The sequence below is a fragment of the Amphiura filiformis genome, chromosome 14 (assembly GCF_039555335.1).
Source record: "Amphiura filiformis chromosome 14, Afil_fr2py, whole genome shotgun sequence".
NCBI lineage: Eukaryota > Metazoa > Echinodermata > Ophiuroidea > Amphilepidida > Amphiuridae > Amphiura > Amphiura filiformis.
This window is the reverse complement of record NC_092641.1, coordinates 49031351-49052970: the sequence shown is the minus strand read 5'-3', so window position 1 is coordinate 49052970 and position 21620 is coordinate 49031351.

Below are 21620 nucleotides of genomic sequence, written 5' to 3'. Positions count from 1 at the left end.
CTGAGTTCACATTGTATACGCCCATATGAACTCAGCCTGATCGAATGAGCGTATTTCGTATAGCGAATATCAGATACAATATACTTCTATGTGAACTCAGCCTAAGGCTGCGTTCACATAGAAGTATACTATTCGCATACGGTGCACGTTTTACAGGTGCACGCGTATATAGTTCAATCGAGCAAGGCAATTTCATAGTACCGGGTCACATAAGGCTACGATCGCATAGAAGTATATACTATTCGGGTATACGATGCACGTTTTGCAGGTGCACGCGTATAGATTAAATCGAGCAAGGTAATTTCATAGTACCGGGTCACATAAGAGCTATTCGAAAAGGCCGTATACCTGCGTATAGTATAGTATAGTGGGAATCGCGCGTGTTCGATTTTAGTGCAGCGTATACCGTCCAAATTTTAAAAACCTAAACCATATGTGGGCAAATTTATTTTTTTAAATCTAATTCTGCACATTATGACACCTCATTGAATGCAATGTGACCTCAAGAAGTAAAGTTACAAGCATTTGTTAAGACGAAGAAAATGGGTAAACTGACATACTCGCTATTCGCTATACGAAACACGCTCATTCGATCAGGCTGAGTTCACATAGTATACTCCTATATGAACTCAGCCTGATCGAATGAGCGTATTTCGTATAGCGAATACCGTATACCGTATACTTCTATGTGAACTCAGCCTAAGGCTGGGTTAGTCACAAAGGAGTATACTATGTGAACTCAGCCTGATCGAATGAGCGTATCATATAGCGTATACCGTATACAGTAGGCCTATACTTTTATGTGACCGCAGCCGAAGCTGTAGACAAATTTCACTCATATATCCGCTATCACCCACATCTTGAGGGGAGGGGGAAAATGGAGGCTAAAATTTCGATTTTGAAGCCATTTTTCAAACATCACTGCGGTCAAGGTCAAGTCACATATTGAGATGGGTTTGTGTACGTGATATGTGTTTGGGTCTATACGCCACATTAGTGGTATAAGATGCTCTCAATTTATCCCCGGGGGTGGGGGAAGTCATTAATGTAACCGCACAAAAGATAATCTCCCGGCCCCTATCACATAATATGTGACTGGACGCGGCGAATCAGCCGTAAAGTCGGCCCCGGTCAATTTTGTTTTATTTCGTGTTCAGAAAATATACACCATAAGCTTTAAAATGGTATATCATTTGACTTCAAACGATATCCAAAAGCGGGGTTATGATTTGTTGAACTCTATTCCTTCGACAAAATTGTATTTTTTATCGGTTCTACATGTGTCTCTTTTTCTACATTTCTGGTAATAAATATCCAAGAGCGTGTTTATACTAGGGATGACCAATGAACCATCAACTTGATTAGAACACTCCCATAGACATGCAGGGAGCTCAACTGTGCACTGCTTGCACAGACATTTCTAAATTGAGCTCATTCTTTCATTTTTCATAATTTTTCTGTAAAAATTGGAGATGTTAATGCCAATTATGTTTTGTAACTATCCTGCAAATTACAGCATCATAACTTATTTGATTTTTGTGTAAGTGTGAGTCAAAATTGGTCCATCGCCACAGTGCGCTTAATTGCCAGTGGCCCAGTGCAGCACTGCTCAGAATGGCACAAAATATTCAGATGAAAAAGATCAGGTGAACACCTTGACCTACTGAGCTGTAATTTGGCAGAGTTGTTGTTATTACCTCTATCATACTCTCTGTAAAAAGGAAAAAAAAACGGACAAGTAGATCTCGAGTTAAAAATTAAATCACCAGCTTCCCTTTGGAATTACCAAACACCTTTCGAATCATGTTAAATAGACACCTTTCTGAACATAAATGTGAAGTTTCATGCTCATTTGTTGTATTATTCACCTGATCTCAACCCTAAACATTTTCTTATATTTATACCATCTGCACTGACTTGTTGCTATACACGCACAGGAGCTGTACTTTTAAAATACGCGCCTAATCAATAATGAGTCTTTCACTCCATTGTTAAAGTACTGTCCTCCCTGTAGCATATGGAATGACCAGTCCCTGGAGTGTGATGGTTTTGTAGCACATGACAGTATTCATTCAAGCCTATCAAGGTCTGTTATTAGCCACTTGCTGAATGGCTGGGCATTATCAGCTATCAAAGAGATACCTTATGCTGCTGCCAATCACAATAGAGGTTAAACATTTTGTTAAAACCCCAGAAGTGATATCAGGACAAAGCTGTGCATGTTGGTACTTGATTGTTTGGATTCCTATGTTGAAAATCCTTGTAGTACATTAGTATTTTTCTTATGTGTAGTGTATATTGTTGTGGAAAAAAAGTTCACCTGGACTTTTGATTTTGTGCCACTTTGGCCATTATGGATGATTTTTGGCAAATGTTTTCTAAAAGCATGATTTCAGTGCCTCGGTTTGAAGAAATACTTAATGTTATTGACTAGTAAAGTGCCATTTCATAAGAAACCCCTTTGATACTTTCACAATATGCTTGTTTCATGTTTGCATATATATTAAAATAAAGAAATATAAAAAGGTAAATATATGCTTATACCAATTTTGCTCACATTGCTATATTTAGACTTTGTCAATTTATTTCGTTCCAATGACCGGTCAGAATGGGAAACTTTGAAAATTCATAATTCGAAAAGTTTTTGACCGATTTTGACCATTTAACCACCAAAATACTTCTGTTGATGAGTTCTTTCCAGAAAACAATCTTTTGTAGCAAAAGGGGCAACATGAAATTATGATGGTCATCCCTATTTATAGTGAGCCAGATTATGCGGTATTTAGCTGGACTGCCATGCAGTCTATATTTGTTTATGTTTTACTAACCATTGCAAATCTAGACTGCGCGGTAGTTTAGCTAAATAACGGAAAGATTGTCTCACTATAAACACGCTCCAACAGTCATAATTGGCGGTCATTTCAAATAATACCCAAGTCAACGAGGTTCAGAAATATCCTCTCATTGAGCGTGTTTATAGTGAGCCAGATTATGCGGTATTTAGCTGGACTGCCACGCAGTCTATATTTTGTTTATGTTTTACTAACCATTGCAAATCTAGACTACGCGGTAGTTTAGCTAAATAACGGAAAGATTGTCTCACTATAAACACGCTCATTGTTCATTGTTGATTATACTTAACTAGACAAAATACAATGCTTTGTTATCTACCACTTGAACAGGATTTAGCCAAAGCAAACAAAGACAAGAACTATTCTATAGAAATAGGTAGAAGCTTATTATCCTCTTCAGCAGTAGTATTATTGATTGATTTAAACAGCGTTTGATAAGATACTTGTCGCAACGAATTGATACACCTATGAATACGACCTTCACATACATTTGATACTTTAACTCAAAATACAATTTGCCGAGTTTACGGCTGATTCGCCGCGTCCACTCACATATTTATCTGAGGGTTGGGGTGAAAGGGGTCATAATTGAGCTCCCTTATAAGGGACGTACACCTCAGATAAAGCAGTCCCAACCCCAAATAAGGCGCCTTAACCCTAAATAAGGAACATAAACCTAAGATAAGACAAGTAAACCCCAGACGGGCCCTTATCTGGGGTTTAGACTGCCATATCCGAGTTTACGTCTCTTATCTGGGGTTAAGGCGCCTTATCTTGGGTTTAGATGCCTTATCTGAGGTTTACGACCCTTATCTGGGGTTAACGACCCTTATCTAGAGTTAAGGCACCTTATGTGGGTTTAGATGCCTTATCTGGGGTTTATGTTCCTTATTTAGGGTTAAGGCGCCTTATTTGGGGTTTGGACTGCTTTATCGGGGTCTACATTCCTTATCTGGGGTTACGGCGCATTATCTGGGGTTTAGATGCCTTATCTGGGTTTAGACTGCGATATGCTAAGGTTAAGGCATCTTAGCCACAGGTAAGGAACGTAAACCCAAGATAAGGCCGTCTAAACCACAGATAAGGCACCTTATCCCTAGATAAGGGATGTAAACCCAAGATAAGGCAGTTTAACCCCCATATAAGGGACATGAACCCCAGATAAGGCGGAAATTACACACTTATGCTTCTGCTCTCATTCAAAAATCACATTTACGCTCTGCCAAATGGGGGCCATCTTGGATTTCTGGGTAAAAATGAGGTCGTAATGTCAAAGTAATGTCAAATTTGAAATCCTTGTGGTCGACTTATCCAAAAAAAGTGTCTTTGTACACGATTTTAGGTCTTCTGGTTCAAAATTTAATTTTTCAAGATGGTGCCGGCCACCATCTTGGATTTCTGGGTGAAAATGATGCCGTAATGTGAAACTAATATCAGAATCGGAATCCTGGTAGTAAAAAAAAAAAAAAAAGTGTCTTTGTGCATGATTATAGGTGCTCTGGTTCAAAACTTAAATTTTCAAAATGGTGGCGGCGGCCATTTTGGATTTTGGCCTCTAGTGAAAAATGCCGGGATTTTCGCGAGGGACATGGGGGCTATTTCTTTTCTAAATGGTCCATAGAAGTCGAATCAATCGTCAAACCTTACTAGCCAGAGAGTGGTCACCACATTGAACTTTTTGACCTAACTAATAACAGCCTGTTTACACTATTGCATATTATAGTCAGTTTGAGACCATCGATTTTCGTAAATCCCTCCATGGCGCAGTCGATTAGCGCGCTTGATTCATACTCTTCTCGATCATATAGTTTTGAGCTGGACGACGACTAGTACGGGTTCAAGTCCCAGTGTGGTCCAGTTCCATTTTTTTCCTTTCTTTCTTACTTTTCTCTTTTTCTGTCTTCTTTCTTGGTCGTTTCTTTCTTTCTGACTGCAGTGATTGATTGTTTTTGCCGGTTTTTTTAATTATCATATAATTCAGGAATAGGCCTACTAGTCTCAATAGGCGCGGCCTATATAGGCCTAGGCCTATGTCGTCATGAATTTTTTTTAAAATTAGATATTGGTTGTTGGTTTTGTTATTGTTGTTGTAGTTATTGTTGTATATTGTATAATCAGGGTAGGCCTACTAGGCCTATTATAGCCTATAGCAGCATTCATTTATTTCACGACAGATATCATATAAGGATAATATTTTAAAAATTGAAAATTTAGAAAATACCATAGGAAAATTGCAGAAAACCGCCCCCGGCAGCCCCTATCATGGTTGCCCCTCCCTATCCCTGCAACATAGGATGACTCACGTGCCACGGTTTCATAGGTTGTGCATTGTGCATGTAGATTGATACACCAAGTACGCTTGAGTGCATTTTTTTCTGCATGACTGTTTTTATTATTAACTTACGCCCCTCTGGAATCAAGCCTTGAAAAATCCATTATATAACCCTAAAGGCCCATTCAGTGATTTGCTCATCCGGACGATCGCAAAAGCATCAAAATTCAGATTTTGGTTCCTTTGTCATTGTCATAGATGTGCTAACATAGCATGCGAGTGGTTCAGCCGAAAGCCGTGTATTTAAGACAAAATAAGACATTTTACACAAATCTGTAATTTAGATACTGACAGTATCTAAATTAGCTACTTGTATTTGAATGGGGCTTCGACTTCGTCAGTACTGCTGTTTTCTTCGTTTTTTGCCAAATTTGTCATTTCAAAAATACCAAATGACAATTTGAATGCCTTATCCTTCACTTTTAAGCAATTTATAAAGAATTTTAATTTTTTTACACTTACGCTGAGATCACTGAATGGTTCTTTAATAGTGCAACGTAATGCATAAATGAATACGCTATATTTTCTGTATCATTTAATGATTACGATTAAGACCACTACCCTCAGAAAAACGAGGAGGGGGCCGAGTGGTCATATTTTGTATGGTTACATAGTGACTTTCCCCCACCCCGGGGATACATTGAGGGCATCTTATACCTACTAATGTGACGTATAGACCCAAATAAACGTCACATACACAAACCCACACCAATATGTGCAACGCACTGAAGGGTCTATTGTTCTATTGTGTCCGATTTGAGCGCTGACATATTGGAAAATGTTGCCAATCAATATTCATGTAAAGTCGTGCGATCGACACCTACAGCTGTTCAATTGGGCGACTTTATTGTTAGATGCGTTTATTCATACATTGGGCGTATCGAGCTGTATCAGTTGGTCCGCAATTATATTTAATATAGTATTATAGGCCTACAAGTATGATTTGCTTTGCTTTATTGATTGATTCAGAAAATAGTATGGTTATATGCTTCTCGAGTTATATAGCAAATATATCACATTTGAGGTCCAGGGTAGACTCCTATATACGCGATGCTCATGTAAAATATTATGGTAGGCCTATACATAATAAAACACGATGTGGACCGCGGCTAATGGCCTTAAAAATACTACCATCATGCAGTTATTGTTAACTACATGTATGCACACAACACAGGGACACTCACAATAGGCAATTGAACCCTACTGGTAGCGCTGTATCGTAGCTATTGGGGATGAACTAGTTAGTATCATATATCAAAAAGTATAAAAGCTATGATTTTAGTACTTTCTCTCTGTTTCAATTACTTATTCTTTTCCAAATATCTGAATCTTCAATCCGGTACAAGCTTTGCTTTAATAACGGGGGAACATACATTTTTATTAAAAAGAAATCCTACCATCTATCCAAACTCGTCGTGTTATTCCAATGCACATTTTACTTCACCGGGCAGCCATTTTTTGATCGTATTTTGAAGATTGGCGTCATAAAACCGTCATAGGTACAAATTTAGTACTTTCTGTCAATCAATTATGGCTTATTCTCTACATGTCAATCTTTAAATAATTGGCATAGTCCTTATAATAACGGTACTCCGCCTTGATGAGTAAATGACAGCAGACAGCTGCAAACCAGTGAAAAAATATCCCAAAACTCGGTAAGTGGGGCTCTGTTCGTACATGTCAATAGAGTCATTATCGATTGGATTAGTCGTCCGTAGCGGACAATTCGGTCGCTCATTGGATCAATATTATCAGGTGGTAATAAATTTGCATTGGACAATAGATTACTATATAATGGTTTAGTACTGCATATATCGGTTTAATCTTCAACATGTTCAATAAGCGGGTTTATGGCTGGAAAGGTCACGGTGAATTCGCCGTGGACGTAAGTGCACTATGCAGTAGGAGTGATATCATAATTACTTCAAATCCTTATATGTAGACCTATTGGCAAACAATGTAGACAAGTTACTTGTGTAGATTCTTATATCCACCACACATAGCGCACACTTTGCCTATGCTGCTGAACTGTCCGTAGCGAAATGGTAGAGCAAAGCGTGTTCACTGAGTATAATCAAATGAGCGCCCAAACCAATTTGGGCACTCCAATAGGTTTGTATTGTAGGTGAACCTCTGTTTTGTGTGCATGCGACAACTCACGCACACCCTTGGGATGGACTAGAACAAAAGGTACCTCTCGTTCGTATAGGCGCTTTCACGTGACTTTCGTTTCATCACTTATTGACAGTAGCCTGTCTATTATTTATAGCGTTAATACGCTGTCAGGTCAGTTACCGATTTAATGGCGGAAGCCCTTTGTCTCGAACAAAAGGTACCTCTCGATGAATAGCGGGTCGGGAACTCCAATTGGCACAAAGGAACAATAGGCGTTACATAATCTATTTCATCTCCTTTCTATATAAGCTCCTTGAATATGTGACTTGACATTGACCGTGGTGACGTTTAAAAATGACTTCAAAATTGAAATGTTGGGTTCCACTCCCCCCCCCCCTTTTCCGGATATTTGTAATGGCGGATATTTGTAATGATAGAGAAGATGAGAAGTTTGTCTACAGCTAAAGGGAACAAGTGATGTAACAAAGGCTCCAGCACAATTATCAATAATATTATCATCATCATGGCATATCCTATGTATTCATCAAAAATGCTGATATATCATCTGATCCTTTAATTCTTTTGAGGGGTGTACTTGTAATCACCTTTGGATAGAATATTTATTTATTTATTTATTTATTTATTTATTTATTTATTTATTTATTTATTTATTTATTTATTTATTTATTTATTTATTTATTTATTTATTTATTTATTTATTTATTTATTTATTTATTTATTTGAGCATACACTTTTGTAACAGTGGCACACGCCCATGTGGCGGTGCGTTCAGAAACATGATACAGAAAACAGTGCAAATTACACAAATATTATGTAAACGTGACTATGTACGCTGGCGAAGTTACGTAATAATCGGATTAACTATCATAGCAATAGGTGAAAACAATTTTTGATTATACCGCGTTGCACAAGTACGTTCACACGGTACCTCTGCATTGAACAATATCCTGCTGATCACTTGCACATCACACCACCACATTGGGTTCGTTTCTTTTAATGCACTCGGTGTTTCTACCGGTCCCGTGTGGTCCCGACTCAAACGATTCTAGAAGTTGTTCTCACAAGCTCCGCCTACTTTTGCTTCCTTATCGATGACCCGGAAGTAACGTTCTCCATTGGTTTGTGTGGTGAAAATACCAATTTTTGGCAACGAATTATAGGAATTTCAGTCCTAGATCTCGACTAAAATTGATATATTAGGTAAGTAACACTTTCATTTATGTAATATCAAAAAATTGTTGGAGATCTACGAGCAGTTTTTTAGATAATCGAGTTGAAATGTGGGCATGTTTTCGGTATGATCAAGGTGGGAATGACGGATTCTTATTAAACTCAATGGGATATGAATCTCTCGCGGCCAGGCTAACTTTTAGTCTCGGCATTATACAACAATATTTTGTAAATTTTTCTCATAAATCGACTCATCTGTGTGTGGTGTACACTATCTATTTCCATTTAAGTACTTTATAGTGGAATTTTTGGGCTTACGAACATAGCAATTAGGATGTATTTGTCCGCGGTTTCGGATTCTGCTCCCTTCGCCGAGGTGGCAAGACTGTGGAATTCGGCAATGTCGTGAAAGAATTTTCACGATTTCATACCCTAAAATGCACTTTATCACTGCACTGGATGATGATTACTGGTCAATACTCCAAGTGGAGCCAAATGATCAGGGTTGTTGTGCACTGCGCAGTTGTCATGGTTGTTGTTGTTTACAAATGTAGTCAAATTTTGGAGATGGTTGAATTTTGAATACTGGACTGGTTCGGTTATCTTTTATAGCTAAAATAATAGTTTCTCGATCGAATCATGAGAGCTCAATAGGCACGCAATGACAATTGCGTCGGCGTACAACGCCTATCACACACGCTTTGGGTAGCGCTGCATTACCTGTGCGTGCACAATCGATCGCGCTATCATGTCATTCCACTAAACTTGCGACATTATTATGCAGTGCAGGCACTGTACATTTACTCTCATGATCGACAAACTATTATTTTAGCTATAGTAGGGTATAATTTTTCCAAGATTCCTTTTCAGCATTAACCATAACGTATACGCGCACGACGTCAAGCGTGTGCATAGGACCCTGGCAACAAACAAGTACCTAGACCTATTACTTTGGTTTGCGTAGTGAAGTCAACACTGCTTAGCAACGATTTTGACAAGGACGCAACCTGGACGCAAACAAGCAGACATGTTCGCGTCTACAGAACATGTTGCATTTGACGCGGGCGATGACGGCGCAGCAATCACGCAAACGATCGCGTTTTTCGTTCCAGACATGAACGCTTAAATTTCTCCGCGTCCGACCACCCGACCAAAATCACCTTGGATACGTGGCTTCACCTAGCTGCCATGGTTAGGGATGGGCAGTCATAGGTCTAGGTGGTATGTCTATATGCATAGCACCTTGTGCAAAATAATACGCACTGGACGGCTAGCAGTACGCTTAATTCGGTATAAAATGCAAACCTTAGTTAATACATTTGCTAGTCAGCCAAATTGGCCCAAACCGGACACGAGCCGATTCCGTCTAAAAGTGTGTTTTCTTATTTCTAAAGATTGGTTGCGCCTTATTGTGTTAATTTCTGTTCTGATGAACACGCATCTATTCAATTCTCTCTCACTTCAATGCATGGTGAATTAAAATGATGGGCATCAAGGTCACGTCCCTGAAGTCATGAAAAGATTACGTCACATAATCCATGTTTGTATTGTTCTTTTTGCTTGTTATTTGTGCCATAGTGCAAATATTAAAGGAAGGCATGCCTGTTATTTGCACCACCATAGTGGAAATAAGGGTGATGTGCCTGCTATTGGCACCACCGTGGTGTGAATAAACAGTACACAACCTGCCCGTTATTCATACTTAGGTTTGCCTATTCTTTTTTCTCAAAAATTGCAGGTTCATATTTGATTGCAAATGGCGGAAAAAGTAACAACCCCACCAAATTCAGTAAGTATTGAAAATTTTCTGCAAATTTAATAGACTGGGTGTACATTTTTTGTTGTTATTTTATGCAGTAATTTAAAGTGTGGAACATACTTCTGTACACTGTGAGCTGTATGAGGTCCTGGGTTCAGTTTTTTATGTTCAAAGAAAACTTATCAACGAATAGGGTCTATAAATGAATAAAATGTTAAATCACTATTTTATTACAGCTCATATAATGTCTGTATTGTTGGTTATAATCATGTTGAACATTAGGATGTGCAATATGAACAAACACAAGGGGCGCGCTAGGCTGCATTTGGGGGTCCCGAACTCGCCAAAATACAGTTCGGACCCTCTATTTGTAAGTTCAGGGGTTCCTGCAGACCCCCAGTTTTTCAAAAGCAGCACTACCGCAGACATAGTATTTATGCTGCATTTGTGTAACTCAGACTCACCAAACTCTATTACGTACACCCTACTTTTTTATTTTCTGGATGTTCGGGGGACCTAAAACAAGACCCGACAATTTCACACAATGAACTCGGAATAGATGGTACAAATTACCGTTGTATCTGATATTTTGAACAAATCAAAATGGCATTATGTTATTTTATGTCATAAAACGCTGTAAAATATAACCAGTTTTAATTATTGTTATTTACCCTACCAAAAAAGTCGAAAAATATGGAAAGAGTAGAGTATGGTATAGTGACAAGCTCTTACTGTTCCAACCCAGTGTCCAGTGTTCTAATAAAACACTGGACACTAATAATAATAATAATGGAAGTTAAAACAGCTCAAATCAAAAAACACTTGGTATAATTCTTTGTTTTTGTGATTAATTTCAGTGACATTTTGGTTTTATTGTATTATTTTTTGTTTGTTTTTGTATTACAGCCTCCATCCAAAAAGCGAGATAGGAGTCATAGTACGCCAACTAAACTGACCCCTGTAAAACCGACGAAAAAATCAAAGCCCTTCTTCCAAAATGAATGGACACAGAGAGAAGAAATAGCGCTGCTCGAATATTTGAGTGAAACTGAAAGAGATGAAGTTGAATGGCCAGCGAATGCACATGGTCATGAAATTTGGAACAAAGCTGCCAGAAACATTGCACTTGTTGCAAAGTCAAAACGATCAGGTTTGATTATTGGTTTAATAGTTTAGGGCTAAGGCGACAGAAAAAACCCCTGTATAATGGGTGGGTGGCCCTTTCAAGAAGGGTCGGTTGGGCGATTTTTTTTCTTGGAAGCAAAAAAAAAAAAAAAACACCAAAGTCTGACAAATTTGAGGAAAAATGAGAATTTTTTACAAATAAATTTCAACCAAAATTTATTAATTTTGGGTAAGAAACAGCTTATTTTACATGATTTTGGCCAAATTTTAAAAAAAATCTTCCAAAATGCAGACTCTGGGTCGGTTGAACCCGTAAAACAGGGGTTCCTAATAGCAAAGAATGTGTGCATCACATCTTTTATTGATGAAAACTAGTGTCCACGTAATAAAACAAATATTTAGGAAGATTAAAAGTATTACAATTACATGTAATATATGTTTTGCGAATATGAACATGTGCTAATGTAAACATTTTGATAAACATGTGCTTCATGTTATAAAAACAATACAATGTTTATTGTACTGGGAACAAACCAAAGGTCAATGCTGTCCAAGAAATGTAACTAGTTTTTAATTTTTGACTGACCTTTGTCCTGCCAGAAATGTAAAATTGAAATGTTAATTTTTTGGGGTGCCCATAACTGAAAGACCAATATTTTGGGTTGGTATTTTGACCCACTCCCCTGTCAAAATTACTTCCATTATAGAATTTCATCAAACTTTTTGGTTTCTCTGAGGTTGATGAGGTGCATTTGTACCATGGTTATACAAAATTTCTTGTTAATGGTACTTTATCTTTGTGTTGTTTTCTATTGTTTTAAATTGCTGTGCTTTGCACATGACTGCTTACACTTTTCTTGAAGTTATATTTGCTTGTTTCATACATTCGAAATCCAAATATATTTGTTTTATTTTAAATTTAGGTACAGCATGTCGTAGTAAAACGCTTAACCTACGCAAGGATTACGCTACTATCAATGAAGCCTTGACTAAACTTAAGGAACAAGAAATTAGCCTCTGCAACAAGAATGTGGGTGTTCAAGTACAACCAGTCAAACAAGATGTATGTATTCAAGTACAACCAGTCAAACAAGATATACGTATTCAAGTACAACCAGTCAAACAGGATGCAGCTGTTCAATTAGAATCAGCAGGCACTTGTACAACAGCTACTCAAGTGGCCAGTAAAACTGTAGATGTTGGTGTCCAGACCAACATGTATACCAAAGGTGATTATAAAAGTGATGAAAGTCTAATAGAGGAATGTGCTGGTTTACTCCAGAAGCTGTTGGAGCGTAGGAATGTACCATCTGCAGTTCGGAGAGAATGCCCTAACTTCATCTGTGACACCCTTGATGCTGTACAAAATACTTCTGATGCCAAAGTTTATAACTTGGTGTTTGGCTTAGCTAAGACACTTGCCATGAACAGAGATGACAATAAAGACAAGCAAGTTCTAAAATTTGATAGAATGCCATATCAAATGATAGAATACCAAGTTAAATTTGCCAACGGTGGATGCCAGTCACATGTAAGTGATCTTATATTTAAATGAATGCTGACTTCAAATTGTTGTTTAAATCTGGTAAACGTTTTTGTTGAATATTTTATATAAAACTGAGAAGAGTTCTGATTTTTGAACTGAAAAATCTAATTGGAATTTGCTGTCAAAATATTACTGAATTATGAAACTTCCTCACTCCAAGTCAAAAGTACATATATTGCAAAGTAAAGAAGCTACCCTGGCAGTAAGTTATCATTTTTAAGCTTATGATTCAAAGAGTTTGAATCTGGACTAAAAACATAATTTTGAATTTTCAACTTTCCTCTCATTTTGTGGGAACTGGCAGCAAATTTATGTCAGCAAATTTATGTCTGTAACATGCTTAGGTGTAAAAAAATGATTGTCATTTTCTTTTCTTTCTTTTTTTTTACATTTTCAACCATTATAAATTGGAAAATTTAAAAAATAGGGTCGCTTTATCAGTTTTAATTTGGTTGAAGGTTGAAGCAAACAAATGTTGGTAGGTTTTTTGGTCTAGGGTTATCATGGGAAACAAACAATATACAGGGAGTCCCAAAAAAAAGAGGCCCCTCATTGCGCCCTCTTTTTCTACTATTTTTGAAAATTTAATCAAATATCTTTTGGTATGTAAAAAACCTTGAGTCGTTAGCTTTAATAAACAAAAACAATTTTATCAATCGGTTCACAACTTTTGAAGATATGCTCTTTTAAAGAAATGTACCCGTTTTCACTCTGTCCACGGAGAGGGTTTGGCTACTTCAAGGATTTAAAAGGAGTACACATACCATGCATGAATATCAAACATTCCTCAATGATAACTTTATAAAATAACTTTATTTATGGAATGGGCTTTACCAGTGGGTTATGGGCAATGGACATGGATTGTGTTAATAGTGTCATTAATTTGTGGGTAAAATGGATGCCGAATGTGACTTTTTTTGTTTTACTTTACTTGATTATTTTTGGCTTTTGTTTTATTATGTTTCTTACTTTGTTGTTTCTTGATTTCTTTTTTTATTTACAAGTCATTTCTCTTTTTCCCTAAAAAGCTGTTTGGTTTGTCTTTAGTTCTTCTGAACTGAGTTTACTGTGCTGCTCTGCCCTCTACCTGGTTGTCTCCTTGGCGAATACAGGTTTCAGCCCTGGTCCTCATGGCATCAATTGCGTTGCGTTCCATACTTTTGTGCCGGATACTTGCAAATGCATTCAGTAATACGTTTGCGAAGATCTTAGATTTTGCCACAAAGGAAAAAAAAAGTGGTGTGAGGTCTGGTGATCGTGCAGGCCACTCCACAGCATGAGCCATCCCAACCACTCTGTTTGCTATCCGTGGACAGAGTGAAAAACTGGTACTTTTATTCAAAAGAGCATATCTTCAAAAGTTGTCAGCCGATTGAAATAATTGTTTTGGTTTATTAAAGCTAACGATTAAAGGTTTCTTTATATACCAAAATATATTTAATCAACTTTTCATAAATAGGAGAAAAAGAGGGCGCAATGTGGGGCCTCTTTTTTTTGGGACACCCTGTAGTATGGTTATGGAAACTGCAATGAACAATGTCTATATGTTTTATTTTTTGTTGTATTTAGCCACATTGCCCACCAGCCTACTACAGCTTTCTGGATACAATGTATACACAATTTGGCCAGAGATTTTTCAGGTTGTTTAGAGGGCCATACTATGAGGGTGTGGAACCCAGTGAGCGGTATCCATGGAATGTGAGTCATAACAGTTCAGAATGTTCTGCCTACATAAAATGATTTTCTGCTCAATCAGTTCATTGTCATTGCTTGTTCGAATTTAAATGCAATGACACTCATTTGGAAAGAGTTGAAAAAAAACAGTTTACATGATCTATAAGAATTGTGTTGAAATACCTTTCAAATATGATTTTGCATCAGAAAATGGGAGAGCGAGATGTAGCAGCGGTTGTTCCCTCACATTGAACCACTGAGGTCCCAGGTTCAAGCCCCGGCTGTGCCCAAGGCCTGATGTATGTGCACTCTGTTTATCCTGATTCCTGATCCATGCTCGCTCTCGCAGGTTTTCTCCGGGATCTCTGATTTTCTGCTACTTTCAAAATCAGTGATTAGTTGTTCGGTGATCAAAACTTCCTTCACCCAATGGCATTTGGTGAGCTGCACAGAAAATGGGTGGATGTTACAATCTAAGGTTTGCGCCAGGTTCGGCTGCAACCAGCCTAGTTGATGCGATCTAATTGTGATGATTTACCATGCAGCAAAATTACAGCGCTTTGAATCCTCTGAAAAAATGCGCTGTATAAAAATGGATTGATTTATATTTATAAACCATTGCATCTATTTTATGTATATATTTTTTACAGTGCAAATTTAACATTGCTTGCATTAGCCAGGGCACCATAATTCAGCGAAGAGCTCAAAAACAGAAGAAGAATGAACAGCTCTTCACACCTGATACATCAATTCAGGTAAAATACTACAGAATCTATACAATCAAGAATTATGCCATCCTATTACAGGGATTCACAATGATTAGCTGTGGACCAAATATGGTATTGTTTGAAATTACTTAATGGTTAGTAAAGCAGCTCAATGTTCTCAAACAGTTTTCTTTGACAAAATAGCAATAAAATATATGGAAAATGTTGGGCTAACATCCAGTAGTGATCGTGATGGACTACTACTATGTATTCTCACGGGTGGGAATTTGTATACGCACATATAAAAGTTGCAGTACCAGATGAAATAGCTTAATTTGTTTTAGTACACATGCATGCTAATGTAACAAAGGTACTAAAACATGACAATTTGATATATTTTTTTTTTTTCTTTGAATAAGAATGTGTCTGCACTTTGTGGGTTTTTTTTGTCCTACAAGCAGTATTATTTTACTTAAAACTTTTCAGGTTAATGCTCTGAAAGAGGTGGCAAAGTTGTGCCCTGGAGGTCGTTATTACATAAAATCAGATGGGACAGACCTCAACCCCTGCCTACAGGAATCCAAAAACCATCAGTGGTTTGGTGATGCAGATCTTGGTGATGGGAAAGTACAAGAGGTTAGGATACATCATATATGTATAGCATGGGTTGTTGACTTTAATCACCATGCAATGTTTATACTAAATGTTTGTTTTATACAATTTTGCATTTCTTTTTCAGGTGGTATGCCTATTAACCCAGTTATATTACAAAAAAAGCTTAATGAACTTTTGCTGTGCTTACATATACTTTAGGTGTTAACTAATAACTTTTTTATGATATTTATACTGACACAATATTAATCATTTTAAAGTTGGTCATTTCTCTGACCTTTTTATCCATTTTCAAGTTTGCTTTATTTGACAGCATTTAGAGTATTGTTTCAGTGATCGACAATCCACCTGTGGTGACAAGCTAATGTACAGAGAGGTAGAATAAAGCCATAGCTTTACACAGTGGGCATGTAATGTGTGTTTGATTCATTACTGACCCTGTGTGACCCAATGGTACTTCTACAATTCATCCATCATCAATTTACACATGTTTGAAGCAGTTATAGATCTAGCTGTGCACACTTTTACGGTTTATGTATTACACTAAAGGTAATTGAGTATTTTATTTAAACAATATGCATATTATACTTTGAATACTAAGCGTTTTATTCCATTACATATAGGTTAATAAATGTGTATCACTTGAGGAAGAAATTGAACTCAATGTGAACAACAAGTGATGCATTTAAAACCTATTTCATACACAAATCATTTAGTTTGAGCTTTTTACTTAAAAATTATCAAAAAAATGAGGACAATATATATAAGATGATTCTCCAAAGAAAGTGAATCAACCCAGTGAGACTCAAATACATTTAAAAACACAGTTCATGGTACATGGAACTGCACACGAGTGTATTATACAATTTTATGCACAGGTATGTAGTTTCTAACAGTTTTTGCGATTGGGTGTACAGTGTATGAATGTTGTATGTTCAACACATTTTTTTCTTTTTTTTTTTCTAATGAATGGTTGTTGTTATTTTAAGTCTGGTTTGTTGCTTTGTTCTCATTAATTGTATTACATTTCTGATTTGATTGAATGCAGTCATTTTTGTATCATGTTATGTGCTGTTTAAAAAGCCTAAGCTGCTTTTAAAACTGAAGGTGAGAATTCTGATAAAGTGCATGACTATCAAAATTGTCAGTTTCATCAGATTGCAATCTGTTATATGGATTATTCTATTTAAAATCTTAAACCCTCCCAGTTGAACATAACTTGTGATTTAAAGGGCACATATATTGCTCGGACAACATCATATCATTTCAATGGCCCGGGAGCTAACCTTTTGTTATCCATTCCCAATGAAGGTCACACATTTATACATGAATGAACATCAAAAGAGCTCTAGGGTTCATGTGTTATGTACTGCTCGTGAACATAGTGTCCTCTTCATTTACTGCATTAATGAGTCCGCTGCCTTGGAAATCAATTTCGCTTTGAACAGGGGGAGGGCCCGTATTAGCCAGCATTTTACCAACACAATTTCTCTTTTATCAGGAGGAATAAAAATAAATTGCAACAAGTGTCAACTTGTAATGTAATGATTATACTCTTCGAATGGAGTTAAATTTGTTTCTGCAATAGATATGCCCTTTAAGAAGAATGTTAAAAAAAACTCCAATGATGTTGTTGAAAATTTTAAAGTAAAAATTTTATGGCAAAACAAGTCAAAAATTTCTAATTTCCCGCTCCTATTTTAAATCTGATCACAATATTTCACCCAACTTCTTATGAGCACCCTTTGGTCACCTTTTATCTATTTCATTTGATATGGGCTAGCTCATGATATATACTAGCAGATGCTTACAACCATTTTGAGGAGTTTTTTTTTGCCAAATAGGTCTCTGCCCCAAGGGGGCCACTGGTCATTGACCAGGGGGTATCATGCGTGGCCAAAGATTCAAGTAAAAAGGGTCTTTTTTCATGATCAGGCACTGTACTTACGTATCGTGAATAGGGTATCTAAAGTTGTACAATAAATCAGTGTTTAGGGTCCTTTGAGACAAATGTTGTATGTAATAAAGGTTAAAAGTTATGAACTTTTGAAATTGTGTTTTCCCATGGTTTTAGAGTCAAAATATGACTGATTAACTCGCTTCTAATGGGGGCAAAAATAATGTCAATACTTATTTAGGGTATGAAATTGCACTTGTCATACTTGTTTAGGGGTGCATTTTCAGACCTCATAAATACTTGTTTAGGGTGATATTTGAAACTTCGTGGCCCCGCATGATACCCCCTTGTCAATAACCAGTGCCCCCCCCGGGGTCTCTGCACTTCGCAAGCAATTGAACTCCTGGGTGTGAGACAATACGCGCATTTTATTATGAGTGATTTTCAAAACACCATTATGTCATGTTGCAAAGAAGCAAAACCAAAATAGATAGAACAATGTGTTTCTCAATCATAGAAGTTGAATGTTAGCGTAATTATAAACTATCATTATTTTACTTATTTTGTTCCAGATGCACAGAGAATACATGAACAGGCTAGATAGATATGACAGGATGATAAAGGGGGATAAAGGGGGATATAGAGCAAATAGAACTGGAGTTGGAAGAATTAAGAGTGAATTTGGAAACAGTGGAAGTTGGGTTACAAAAGGCTACAAATGAGTTCAACACCAAGTCGAATATGGCAGCTACTAGTCAGAGAAAATTGAAAGAGTTGTGCTGGGCTAAGCATGAGCACAGTGTAATGCAGGAACATTTGGTTGAAGCCATTGAAACATTTGAATCCTTACAGAAGCAACTTAATGAGGTATGTAAGCTATCCACAGAGTGTGATTCATAAGGTTTAAGTAATAAACCAATTTTGATTTGGAACATGTGCATATTACCATGAGTTGAGTTCTACTAGGAATGTTTGGCATTAAACTCACACAACAAGATGGTTTCGAAACATGCCAAGATTATTGAAACCCTCAATATTAAACCGAGGGAGCAAGAATTGAGGTATCCAGGTTTGCCTACAGTGTGCTGAAAATGAATAAGCATTATTTTGCTTCTGTGGTGCAGTTGACATTGTTTTGCGCTACGAATCATCAAATGAAGAGCTGAGATACAAAAGGGCTTAATGACTTCCACCTCTGACCGAGTTATTGGCATAACATTATAGTGTGGGTAAAAATTCACATTTTGGTGGTTGTTGTTCCCTTCTGGAGATATTGTATATTTCCCCTTCGGGAAATCTTCAGGAATTTCCGAAAATCTGAATTTAAAATGAATATAAAATGTTTTATAGTAGCCTTGAATGTTGTTTAACTTTTAAAACCAAAACAAACTGTTTGTGGGTTTTTAGCGGGTTCACCGTCAGACAAGTTTAGCAGTCTCAAGCTTTCGTCAAGAAGAGTAGCTCTGACTTCTTCAGGACAAAGTACCTAAGAATGAGACATGTAGGTCGCCCCTTGCCTACTGTTGGATCTGAAAAGAGCTGTTCACTGAAGACTGCCCCTTGTCAACAGAGAACACGCAGATCTCGCCTATCTGCTCATTTTAAAGGTTTTTGTGGCACTGAAAAGAGCTGTTCACAAGTAGGGGTTACTATCTTTGAAAAAATTAATTTTAATTAGCAAAAGTTGTAGCTTCGGAAATAGTCCAAAAATGGCCGAAAATAGCATTTTGGCAAATTTAATTAAATATTCATAATTAAAAAAGTAAATGAACTATTTCAATTTTTCTTTTTGATTTTGAAAGCATTAGTCAAGTTGCATAAAGTAGTGCAACAAAATGGACTAATTTGATTGCAAAGATGGTTTCTAGAAAACAAGTAAATTTATTGTGCTGAAAAAGGCCTTACATCCACAAAAGGCACGATATAAAAGAATTAATAAAATAAATAGAAAAGCTTGAAAATTTCTATTCATCAACACTTTATCCCAAACCAAAATGAATCAAATCGAACAAGTAATAATTGCACAATAAAAAATGCTGTTTTTCTCAAAAAGACCAAAAGTAGATGTAAGCCCTCTTACCAATCAGCTCTTCAAATCTGTCTAACATCAGGTCGCATACAAGAACCGATTGGTTTCAGGCACACTCCAAGCAAACACAAATACCCCCAATTTTGGCTCAAGATGGCACTGAATACACCTCCCTTGGTGTTGAAACCCTTAAACTACCTTGCCATTTGAAGTGAAACTGCAGTGTGGCCTGTGGGTCTTTGTGTGTAGCACAGAACAGGTAAATGACATTGATCTGCACTTTGAAAACTTTTTCACTCTTAATCATCATGGATTTCAGCTACACATAATAGTGATAATACCAAGAAACATGCGGTATAAATGTTCTTTTCATTACAGGGACAAGAAACAAGCAAAATTACACAGGCTCTGAAAGAGCATCACAGCGACTTCAAGCAACTCCTTCGCAACACGTACAGGCTGATGAGAACACCAGCAACTCATGTGCTGGTTTTTGCAATAGCCCATGAGGAAAGGCGTAGAAAGCCATATTGCATACCTGTCAGATATATTGCTTATACCGGGATATCAGATCGCCAACTCAGAGAAATGGTGAAAGAGATCAGCGAAGAAATGTTCAAAGTTGGTCTCATACCTATTGGTAAGAGTCTTCAACATTTAAACTCCAATCTGGTTTACCCTCGTGTACCTGGCCCACTTGTTTAGATTCATCTACTGAAAGGGGGAGGGTGTAAACACCCTCAGAATTTATTTTATTGTGACAAAACATCTAATACTGTTATTTGGTATCAGTGTATAGCTATGGGTCTCCTCTATAGATACTAAAATAAGTATCACCATGCTCCACACATACTGATGATACTGTCATAATGAAAGGTAACTATAACTGGAAATCACAGCTAAATAGGCTAAAACTGTGTTTTGGCTAATCATACAAGCATGCAGCAGTTCGAGGAGACTAGAGGTTGCCTGCTCCGCAGTCAACTGATGATGATGATATGCATGCAATTTTCACCAGATTTTTGGCTAAATATGAAAGAAAATTACAACAAACAACTAAGTTTCAACTCAATATCACTTACAATATTTTCAAAATAGCAAATATCAAAAGTCCAAATTTTGACCCCCCCCCCCCTCACTCTCAAAGTTTGACTGTGGGCTACGGTAAGGCGGTGGGTTGGTTGTTTAGAAAAAGTTCACCAGGCTCTGATAGTTTCATTGCACCTTCTTTTAATTGTTCTCTGTCATATAAAATGTTTATGTTTAAGATCTTTCGACAGTGATTGCAGACCGTGCAATATAGTTGTAAAAGTTTGTTTTGTGTTTCACATTGCATAAAATGTCATAGAACCCACTTGTATTGCTTAATTTGTACAGTGTTTTGTCTATTTCTATCAAACCTTTCACAAAACAAGTATCCAAATCTTCACAAGTCTTACAAGTGTGTGGGCCAAGTGATACCTGCAATGTGGAACACTGTGGAGCTTGGTTAGAATGATACTATAGAGAGCATGGGCAATAGACATGATGAAAAACAATGATAGAACCAAAATTTATTTTAAAATTTAATTGTTAACTTTTGTGAAATATCAATTAAAGTGAGTATTAAATAGAAAAGATGTATTTGAGTAGGTTAGCATAATTAGTTACACCTCTCATCATTGTTGCCCAAAATTGATACAAGGTTTCAGTGCTGTTCAATTTGATTCAAAATTTGTAGGAAGTGTAACCGATGGTGAATTCAACACATGCAGAACAATAGGATGAACCTGTTATGATGT